This window comes from Bufo bufo, chromosome 4, assembly GCF_905171765.1.
Source record: "Bufo bufo chromosome 4, aBufBuf1.1, whole genome shotgun sequence".
Classification (NCBI taxonomy): Eukaryota; Metazoa; Chordata; class Amphibia; order Anura; family Bufonidae; genus Bufo; species Bufo bufo.
In genome coordinates, this window is record NC_053392.1 from 598,402,294 (window position 1) to 598,413,791 (window position 11,498).

An 11,498-nucleotide genomic window follows, 5' to 3' on the forward strand; every position below is an offset into this window, starting at 1 on the left:
GGCAAAATATTCTGTGGACAGATGAAACCAAAGTTGAGTTGTTTGGAAGAAACACACAACACTATGTGTGGAGAAAAAGAGGCACAGCACACCAACATCAAAACCTCATCCCAACTGTGAAGTATGGTGGTGGGGGCATCATGGTTTGGGGCTGCTTTGCTGCGTCAGGGCCTGGACAGATTGCTATCATCGAAGGAAAAATGAATTCCCAAGTTTATCAAGACATTTTACTGGAGAACTTAAGGCCATCTGTCCACCAGCTGAAGCTCAACAGAAGATGGGTGTTGCAACAGGACAACGACCCAAAGCATAGAAGTAAATCAACAACAGAATGGCTTAAACAGAAGAAAATACGCCTTCTGGAGTGGCCCAGTCAGAGTTCTGACCTCAACCCGATTGAGATGCTGTGGCATGACCTCAAGAAAGCAATTCACACCAGACACCCCAAGAATATCGCTGAACTGAAACTGTTCTGTAAAGAGGAATGGTCAAGAATTACTCCTGACCGTTGTGCACGTCTGATCTGCAACTACAGGAAACGTTTGGTTGAAGTTATTGCTGCCAAAGGAGGTTCAACCAGTTATTAAATCCAAGGGTTCACATACTTTTTCCACCTGCACTGTGAATGTTTACATGGTGTGTTCAATACAAACATGGTAACATTTAATTCTTTGTGTGTTATTAGTTTAAGCAGACTGTGATTGTCTATTGTTGTGACTTAGATGAAGATCAGATAACATTTTATGACCAATTTGTGCAGAAATCCATATCATTCCAAAGGGTTCACATACTTTTTCTTGCAACTGTAGATTACACTCCGATATACCCAGGTTATACCAGCATAGTATATACTATAATACACAGGAGGATGACTATGTATATACCTGTACATATAGATTACACTCAGATAGACCCAGGTTATACCAGCATAGTATATACTATAATACACAGGAGGATGACTATGTATATACCTGTACATATAGATTACACTCAGATAGACCCAGGTTATACCAGCATAGTCTATACTATAATACACAGGAGGATGACTATGTATATACCTGTACATATAGATTACACTCAGATATACCCAGGTTATACCAGCATAGTATATACTATAATACACAGGAGGATGACTATGTATATACCTGTACATATAGATTACACTCAGATAGACCCAGGTTATACCAGCATAGTATATACTATAATACACAGGAAGATGACTATGTATATACCTGTACATATAGATTACACTCAGATATACCCAGGTTATACCAGCATAGTATACACTATAATACACAGGAGGATGACTATGTATATACCTGTACATATAGATTACACTCAGATAGACCCAGGTTATACCAGCATAGTATATACTATAATACACAGGAGGATGACTATGTATACACCTGTACATATAGATTACACTCAGATACACCCAGGTTATACCAGCATAGTATATACTATAATACACAGGAGGATGACTATGTATATACCTGTACATATAGATTACACTCAGATAGACCCAGGTTATACCAGCATAGTATATACTATAATACACAGGAGGATGACTATGTATATACCTGTACATATAGACTACACTCAGATAGACCCAGGTTATACCAGCATAGTATATACTATAATACACAGGAGGATGACTATGTATATACCTGTACATATAGATTACACTCAGATATACCCAGGTTATACCAGCACAGTATATACTATAATACACAGGAGGATGACTATGTACACTGCGTGCAGAATTATTAGGCAAATTAGTATTTTGACCACATCATCCTCTTTATGCATGTTGTCTTACTCCAAGCTGTATAGGCTCGAAAGCCTACTACCAATTAAGCATATTAGGTGATGTGCATCTCTGTAATGAGAAGGGGTGTGGTCTAATGACATCAACACCCCATATCAGGTGTGCATAATTATTAGGCAACTTCCTTTCCTTTGGCAAAATGGGTCAAAAGAAGGACTTGACAGGCTCAGAAAAGTCAAAAATAGTGAGATATCTTGCAGAGGGATGCAGCACTCTTAAAATTGCAAAGCTTCTGAAGCGTGATCATCGAACAATCAAGCGTTTCATTCAAAATAGTCAACAGGGTCGCAAGAAGCGTGTGGAAAAACCAAGGCGCAAAATAACTGCCCATGAACTGAGAAAAGTCAAGCGTGCAGCTGCCAAGATGCCACTTGCCACCAGTTTGGCCATATTTCAGAGCTGCAACATCACTGGAGTGCCCAAAAGCACAAGGTGTGCAATACTCAGAGACATGGCCACGGTAAGAAAGGCTGAAAGACGACCACCACTGAACAAGACACACAAGCTGAAACGTCAAGACTGGGCCAAGAAATATCTCAAGACTGATTTTTCTAAGGTTTTATGGACTGATGAAATGAGAGTGAGTCTTGATGGGCCAGATGGATGGGCCCGTGGCTGGATTGGTAAAGGGCAGAGAGCTCCAGTCCGACTCAGACGCCAGCAAGGTGGAGGTGGAGTACTGGTTTGGGCTTGTATCATCAAAGAAGAGCTTGTGGGGCCTTTTCGGGTTGAGGATGGAGTCAAGCTCAACTCCCAGTCCTACTGCCAGTTTCTGGAAGACACCTTCTTCAAGCAGTGGTACAGGAAGAAGTCTGCATCCTTCAAGAAAAACATGATTTTCATGCAGGACAATGCTCCATCACACGTGTCCAAGTACTCCACAGCGTGGCTGGCAAGAAAGGGTATAAAAGAAGAAAATCTAATGACATGGCCTCCTTGTTTACCTGATCTGAACCTCATTGAGAACCTTTGGTCCATCATCAAATGTGAGACTTACAAGGAGGGAAAACAGTACACCTCTCTGAACAGTGTCTGGGAGGCTGTGGTTGCTGCTGCACGCAATGTTGATGGTGAACAGATCAAAACACTGACAGAATCCATGGATGGCAGGCTTTTGAGTGTCCTTGCAAAGAAAGGTGGCTATATTGGTCACTGATTTGCTTTTGTTTTGTTTTTGAATGTCAGAAATGTATATTTGTGAATGTTGAGATGTTATATTGGTTTCACTGGTAAAAATAAATAATTGAAATGGGTATATATTTGTTTTTTGTTAAGTTGCCTAATAATTATGCACAGTAATAGTCACCTGCACACACAGATATCCCCCTAAAATAGCTAAAACTAAAAACAAACTAAAAACTACTTCCAAAAATATTCAGCTTTGATATTAATGAGTTTTTTGGGTTCATTGAGAACATGGTTGTTGTTCAATAATAAAATTAATCCTCAAAAATACAACTTGCCTAATAATTCTGCACTCCCTGTATATACCTGTACATACAGATTACACTCAGATAGACCCAGGTTATACCAGCATAGTATATACTATAATACACAGGAGGATGACTATGTATACACCTGTACATATAGATTACACTCAGATAGACCCAGGTTATACCAGCATAGTCTATACTATAATACACAGGAGGATGACTATGTATACACCTGTACATATAGATTACACTCAGATAGACCCAGGTTATACCAGCACAGTATATACTATAATACACAAGAGGATGACTATGTATATACCTGTACATATAGATGACACTCAGATAGACCCAGGTTATACCAGCACAGTATATACTATAATACACAGGAGGATGACTATGTATACACCTGTACATATAGATTACACTCAGATAGACCCAGGTTATACCAGCATAGTATATACTATAATACACAGGAGGATGACTATGTATATACCTGTACATATAGATTACACTCAGATAGACCCAGGTTATACCAGGATAGTATATACTATAATACACAGGAGGATGACTATGTATATACCTGTACATATAGATTACACTCAGATAGACCCAGGTTATACCAGCATAGTATATACTATAATACACAGGAGGATGACTATGTATATACCTGTACATATAGATGACACTCAGATAGACCCAGGTTATCCCAGCATAGTATATACTATAATACACAGGAAGATGACTATGTACAGTCTTGTGAAAAAATTAGGACACCCTTTGAAAGCATGTGGTTTTTTGTAACATTTTTAATAAATGGTTATTTCATCTCCGTTTCAACAATACAGAGAGATTAAAGTAATCCGACTAAACAAAGAAAACTGAAGAAAAGTCTTTTCAAGATCTTCTGTAAATGTCATTCTACAAAAATGCCTATTCTAACTGAGGAAAAAGATAGGACACCCTTGCCCCTAATAGCGAGTGTTACCTCCTTTGGCTGAAATAACTGCAGTGAGACGGTTCTTGTAGCCATCTACCAGTCTTCGACATCGGTCTGAGGAAATTTTACCCCACTCCTCAATGCAGAACTTTTTCAGCTGTGAGATGTTTGAGGGGTTTCTTGCACGTACAGCCCTTTTCAAGTCACCCCACAGCATCTCAATGGGATTCAAATCTGGACTTTGACTTGGCCATTCCAGGACTCTCCATTTCTTCTTTTTCAGCCAATCTTTGGTTGATTTACTAGTATGTTTTGGGTCATTGTCATGTTGCATGGTCCAGTTCCGCTTCAGCTTTAAATTTCTAACTGATGGTCTCACATGTTCTTCAAGCACCTTCTGATACACAGTAGAATTCATCGTGGATTCTATGATGGTGAGCTGACCAGGTCCTGCTGCAGCAAAGCAGCCCCAAACCATGACACTTCCACCTCCATGCTTCACAGTTGGTATGAGGTTCTTTTCTTGGAATGCTGTGTTTGGTTTACGCCAAACATGTCCTCTGCTGTTGTGTCCAAATAATTCAATTTTGGACTCATCTGTCCAAAGAACATTATTCCAGAAGTCCTGGTCTTTGTCAACTTTATCGCTGGCAAATGTCAGTCTGGCCTCGATGTTTCTCTTGGAAAGCAAAGGTTTCCTCCTTGCACACCTCCCATGCAAGTTAAACTTGTACAGTCTCTTTCTGATTGTAGAGGCATGTACTTCTACATCAACAGTAGCCAGAGCCTGCTGTAGTTCTCGAGATGACACTTTAGGGTTTTTGGATACCTCTTTTAGCATCTTGCGGTCTGCTCTTGGGGTGAACTTGCTGGGGCGACCAGTCCTGGGCATGTTGGCAGTTGTTTTGAAAGCCCTCCACTTGTAGACTATCTTCCGGACAGTGGAATGGCTGATTTCAAAATCTTTTGAGATCTTTTTAAATCCCTTCCCAGACTCATAGGCTGCTACAATCTTTTTTCTGAAGTCCTCTGACAGCTCTTTTGCTCTCACCATGGTGCTCACTCTCACTTCAACAGTCAGGAGCACACCAAACTAAATGTCTGAGGTTTAAATAGGGCAAGCCTCATTCAACATGCAGAGTAACGATCTACTAATTATGTGCACCTGGTGTGATATACCTGTGTGAGCTCTGAGCCAATTTAAGAGGGAATACATGTGAGGGTGTCCTATCTTTTTCCTCAGTTAGAATAGGCATTTTTGTAGAATGACATTTACAGAAGATCTTTAAAAGACTTTTCTTCAGTTTTCTTTGTTTAGTTGGATTACTTTAATCTCTCTGTATTGTTGAAACGGAGATGAAATAACCATTTATTAAAAATGTTACAAAAAACCACATGCTTTCAAAGGGTGTCCTAATTTTTTCACATGACTGTATATACCTGTACATATAGATGACACTCAGATACACCCAGGTTATACCAGCATAGTATATACTATAATACACAGGAAGATGACTATGTATATACCTGTACATATAGATTACACTCAGATATACCCAGGTTATACCAGCATAGTCTATACTATAATACACAGGAAGATGACTATGTATATACCTGTACATATAGATTACACTCAGATAGACCCAGGTTATACCAGCATAGTATATACTATAATACACAGGAGGATGACTATGTATACATCTGTACATATAGATTACACTCAGATAGACCCAGGTTATACCAGCATAGTATATACTATAATACACAGGAGGATGACTATGTATACACCTGTACATATAGATTACACTCAGATAGACCCAGGTTATACCAGCATAGTATATACTATAATACACAGGAGGATGACTATGTATACACCTGTACATATAGATTACACTCAGATAGACCCAGGTTATACCAGCATAGTCTATACTATAATACACAGGAGGATGACTATGTATATACCTGTACATATAGATTACACTCAGATAGACCCAGGTTATACCAGCATAGTATATACTATAATACACAGGAAGATGACTATGTATATACCTGTACATATAGATTACACTCAGATAGACCCAGGTTATACCAGCATAGTCTATACTATAATACACAGGAGGATGACTATGTATACACCTGTACATATAGATTACACTCAGATAGACCCAGGTTATACCAGCATAGTCTATACTATAATACACAGGAGGATGACTATGTATACACCTGTACATATAGATTACACTCAGATAGACCCAGGTTATACCAGCATAGTCTATACTATAATACACAGGAAGATGACTATGTATACACCTGTACATATAGATTACACTCAGATAGACCCAGGTTATACCAGCATAGTCTATACTATAATACACAGGAGGATGACTATGTATATACCTGTACATATAGATGACACTCAGATAGACCCAGGTTATACCAGCATAGTATATACTATAATACACAGAAAGATGACTATGTATATACCTGTACATATAGATTACACTCAGATAGACCCAGGTTATACCAGCATAGTATATACTATAATACACAGGAGGATGACTATGTATACACCTGTACATATAGATTACACTCAGATAGACCCAGGTTATACCAGCATAGTATATACTATAATACACAGGAGGATGACTATGTATACACCTGTACATATAGATTACACTCAGATAGACCCAGGTTATACCAGCATAGTATATACTATAATACACAGGAAGATGACTATGTATATACCTGTACATATAGATGACACTCAGATAGACCCAGGTTATACCAGCATAGTATATACTATAATACACAGGAAGATGACTATGTATATACCTGTACATATAGATTACACTCAGATATACCCAGGTTATACCAGCATAGTATATACCATAATACACAGGAGGATGACTATGTATATACCTGTACATATAGATTACACTCAGATAGACCCAGGTTATACCAGCATAGTATATACTATAATACACAGGAGGATGACTATGTATATACCTGTACATATAGATTATACTCAGATAGACCCAGGTTATACCAGCATAGTATATACTATAATACACAGGAGGATGACTATGTATATACCTGTACATATAGATTATACTCAGATATACCCAGGTTATACCAGCATAGTATATACTATAATACACAGGAGGATGACTATGTATATACCTGTACATATAGATTATACTCAGATAGACCCAGGTTATACCAGCATAGTCTATACTATAATACACAGGAGGATGACTATGTATACACCTGTACATATAGATTACACTCAGATAGACCCAGGTTATACCAGCATAGTCTATACTATAATACACAGGAGGATGACTATGTATACACCTGTACATATAGATTACACTCAGATAGACCCAGGTTATACCAGCATAGTCTATACTATAATACACAGGAGGATGACTATGTATACACCTGTACATATAGATGACACTCAGATAGACCCAGGTTATACCAGCACAGTATATACTATAATACACAGGAGGATGACTATGTATACACCTGTACATATAGATGACACTCAGATAGACCCAGGTTATACCAGCACAGTATATACTATAATACACAGGAGGATGACTATGTATACACCTGTACATATAGATTACACTCAGATAGACCCAGGTTATACCAGCACAGTATATACTATAATACACAGGAGGATGACTATGTATATACCTGTACATATAGATTACACTCCGATAGACCCAGGTTATACCAGCATAGTATATACTATAATACACAGGAGGATGACTATGTATACACCTGTACATATAGATTACACTCAGATAGACCCAGGTTATACCAGCATAGTATATACTATAATACACAGGAGGATGACTATGTATACACCTGTACATATAGATTACACTCAGATAGACCCAGGTTATACCAGCATAGTATATACTATAATACACAGGAAGATGACTATGTATATACCTGTACATATAGATGACACTCAGATAGACCCAGGTTATACCAGCATAGTATATACTATAATACACAGGAAGATGACTATGTATATACCTGTACATATAGATTACACTCAGATATACCCAGGTTATACCAGCATAGTATATACTATAATACACAGGAGGATGACTATGTATATACCTGTACATATAGATTACACTCAGATAGACCCAGGTTATACCAGCATAGTATATACTATAATACACAGGAGGATGACTATGTATACACCTGTACATATAGATTACACTCAGATAGACCCAGGTTATACCAGCATAGTCTATACTATAATACACAGGAGGATGACTATGTATACACCTGTACATATAGATTACACTCAGATAGACCCAGGTTATACCAGCATAGTATATACTATAATACACAGGAGGATGACTATGTATATACCTGTACATATAGATTACACTCAGATATACCCAGGTTATACCAGCATAGTATATACTATAATACACAGGAGGATGACTATGTATATACCTGTACATATAGATTACACTCAGATAGACCCAGGTTATACCAGCATAGTATATACTATAATACACAGGAGCATGACTATGTATATACCTGTACATATAGATTACACTCAGATATACCCAGGTTATACCAGCATAGTATATACTATAATACACAGGAGGATGACTATGTATATACCTGTACATATAGATTACACTCAGATAGACCCAGGTTATACCAGCATAGTATATACTATAATACACAGGAGGATGACTATGTATACACCTGTACATATAGATTACACTCAGATAGACCCAGGTTATACCAGCATAGTATATACTATAATACACAGGAGGATGACTATGTATATACCTGTACATATAGATTACACTCAGATATACCCAGGTTATACCAGCATAGTATATACTATAATACACAGGAGGATGACTATGTATATACCTGTACATATAGATTACACTCAGATATACCCAGGTTATACCAGCATAGTATATACTATAATACACAGGAGGATGACTATGTATATACCTGTACATATAGATTACACCTAGACCCAGGTTATACCAGCATAGTATATACTATAATACACAGGAGGATGACTATGTATATACCTGTACATATAGATTATACTCAGATATACCCAGGTTATACCAGCATAGTATATACTATAATACACAGGAGGATGACTATGTATATACCTGTACATATAGATTACACTCAGATAGACCCAGGTTATACCAGCACAGTCTATACTATAATACACAGGAGGATGACTATGTATATACCTGTACATATAGATTACACTCAGATAGACCCAGGTTATACCAGCATAGTATACACTATAATACACAGGAGGATGACTATGTATATACCTGTACATATAGGTTACACTCAGATATACCCAGGTTATACCAGCATAGTATATACTATAATACACAGGAAGATGACTATGTATATACCTGTACATATAGATTACACTCAGATATACCCAGGTTATACCAGCATAGTATATACTATAATACACAGGAGGATGACTATGTATACACCTGTACATATAGATTACACTCAGATAGACCCAGGTTATACCAGCATAGTATATACTATAATACACAGGAGGATGACTATGTATACACCTGTACATATAGATTACACTCAGATAGACCCAGGTTATACCAGCACAGTATATACTATAATACACAGGAGGATGACTATGTATACACCTGTACATATAGATGACACTCAGATAGACCCAGGTGCTGCTCCTGCCCCTTAGTCAGTCCCTGGGCTAGCCTAGTGCCTAGTGGGCTGAGTGCTGGCGGAGGCTGACTGTGCCTGGCCGAGAGAGCTGGCGGTGAAGGGGTTAATGCCCCCCCCTGCCCCAGTAATCCTGACAGACACTGGCGGTGACTACACACCTACCTGCCCTGCTGGACACAACATGTACCCACCTAGAATGTATGGGCTTCTGAGAGGATGGAGCCCCGCCCCCAAGTTGTTCTAAAAACCTCCCTGACTGTAAACCTGTCCCTAATCCTGACCCGCACAGGAGACCGCACAGAACACGGAGAGGACGCCCCGCAGCCCAACACACAGGACACTTACCTGAACCTCACTTATCACCACCACATACCTCAGAGTCACATTACGTCACCAAGGTGATCCTGTGTGGGAGGAGTCAGGCTCCAGGCTGTATTGCTGGAAGAGGTTAAGGACCTGCGATGATGTCATGACCATGTGATCCTGTGTGGGAGGACCTATGTTTCAGACTGTGCTCCTAGAGGAGGCAAAGGACCTGTGATGAAGTCATGATCATGTGATCTTGTGTGGGAGGAGTCATGTTTCAGACTGATACTAGAGGAAAAGGACCTGTGATGATGTCATGACCATGTGATCCTATGTGGGAGGAGTCAGGCTCTACGATGTGTGATTATTAGAGATGACCGAAGTTTTTCAAAATTAGATTCAGACACATAGAATTAACTTGTCTAGAAATACTATTCATAGTATGGAGTGCGCTGCTGCAGTGACCCCACTCCATACACGGCATGTGCTGGCTGAAATGATGGTGAATGACGATCACGCCGCCCCCATCATTGAACTCCTCAGATGCCGCAATCAATGCCGATCGCAGTAAAATCGCGGGGCTCCAATCGGTTACTATGGCAGCCTGGATGTTTCTGAAGTTTTCCAGGCCTGTCACTGTAAGCTCCATGGTACACTGTGCATAGGGTGGCCAGACGTCCGGTTTTCAGGCTCCCTGTCCTCTGTCCGGCGCAGTGCCTGGACGGACACAGGGATGTCCACCCTTTCAGTGGCTCACGTCTCAGACAGCAGCATTGTGCTGTCTGAGCGTAAGCTGCAGCAACTGACCGAGGCTTCTCTCACCCCCAGTCAGTCACTAGAGCCGCAGATATGGCTCCCTGTGGATGACTGAGGGGGAGAGAAGCGCCCCGGCTGCCCCCGCTCACCTTCCATGAGTTCTTCCCTCTCCTCCCCCGTGTTTTTCCAGCCGATGGCGGGGCGTGGCTTCACTGACATGGGGCGTGGCTTTGTGGTTTGGAGGCGTGGTTTGGGTCAATGTGGGAGTGGTTTGGGGGCGTTGTGGGTGTGGTTTGGGCCGGGCCGGGCCGGCTTTCTAGGGTGAAGCCAGTGGCCACCCTAAAGTCTGTGCACGAGGCACAGCTCAGCAGGGAGCGCAGTATAATGCCATTCATCCTGATGGATCTCCATTAGGGTGAATAGGACATGGGATCCAAAGATCTCAGGTTCTAGCCCCCTAAGGGGTTAGAAGTTGTCACTGAAAGAGAATAAAAAAATATTA

General features: G+C 39.9%; 1 protein-coding gene across 5 annotated transcripts in view; it reads right to left on the reverse strand.

The window, feature by feature from the left end:
- LOC120999547 (gastrula zinc finger protein XlCGF66.1-like) overlaps positions 1–11,175 on the reverse strand; it is a 107,606-nt gene extending 96,431 nt beyond the window's left edge. For 4 of the 5 annotated variants that reach the window (XR_005778544.1, XR_005778545.1, XR_005778547.1 and 1 more), the window contains exon 1: positions 10,280–10,396. The gene's annotated coding sequence lies outside the window, so the exon portion shown is untranslated. Of the gene's footprint in view, positions 1–10,279; positions 10,452–11,145 lie in introns of those variants that run through there. The other variant, XM_040430519.1, reaches the window with a different exon arrangement.
- Between the last annotated feature and the right edge of the window lie 323 nt (positions 11,176–11,498).